Below are 747 nucleotides of genomic sequence, written 5' to 3' on the forward strand. Positions count from 1 at the left end.
GTGGGAGTGTCATCGGCGTGCTGGGGAAGCCCCCGATGACGTCCCGGGGGGCCCGAACGACCTCGGCACTACCAGATTTGGACTCAGCGTGCGAGTAAACCTCCTCACACGAAATTTCAGTCGTTTCGAGGTTGACGGTCGGTCGGCCTAACCATATTTTATTTTATCATCCAGAAAGTGCGTTCGGTTTCATCAGATTCATGCGGCAAAGTTGTAGAGCCTCGGCGCCTGCGAGGCTCGGGGTAGGCCACCCCCCGACACACGCATGCAGTGCTGACGCGGTGTTGCCTACCTACCAGGCGCCATGAGAGCTTGCACAGGCGACCCCTGGCAGTTTTACGACGGCGAATGACCGGCGTAATTTAAGGATGATCCCATTTTGCAAGGCAGGGTTGGGTTGGGACAGGCGACGTATCGTAGTTTTGCCCCCCCCCCCCCTCCCCGCCATCGTGCCACCCCCCAGGTTATACACAGTTGTAGCTACAACCGGCACGGCAAACCACCAATTCGAACCACCAACTCCCACACTTGAGGTGGGCGGATGTGCCTCTACACTACACGTTGATGAGCACTTGCAGGAAGCTGAAATAGGAGCGCAGGGCGTTCCCGCAGGCGCGCCTGTTGAGGAGCCCGATGCCGGTGCCGCGGACCAGCGCCCCGCGCCCGCCCGCGACCTGCATGACGCCCCGACGCAGCGTCGTGTGCCGCAGGCTCTCCTGCGCAGCACCACAACAATTAAGAATCAGC

At 60.5% G+C, this 747-nt stretch overlaps 1 protein-coding gene across 1 annotated transcript in view; it reads left to right on the forward strand.

Moving 5' to 3' along the window:
* The window catches only part of LOC113216781 (uncharacterized), a 21,628-nt gene that overhangs the window by 19,801 nt on the left and 1,080 nt on the right, over positions 1-747 (forward strand). The gene's annotated exons all lie outside the window — the stretch shown is intronic.

This window comes from Frankliniella occidentalis, unplaced genomic scaffold (assembly GCF_000697945.3).
Source record: "Frankliniella occidentalis isolate FOCC.00 unplaced genomic scaffold, Focc_3.1 Scaffold44, whole genome shotgun sequence".
NCBI lineage: Eukaryota > Metazoa > Arthropoda > Insecta > Thysanoptera > Thripidae > Frankliniella > Frankliniella occidentalis.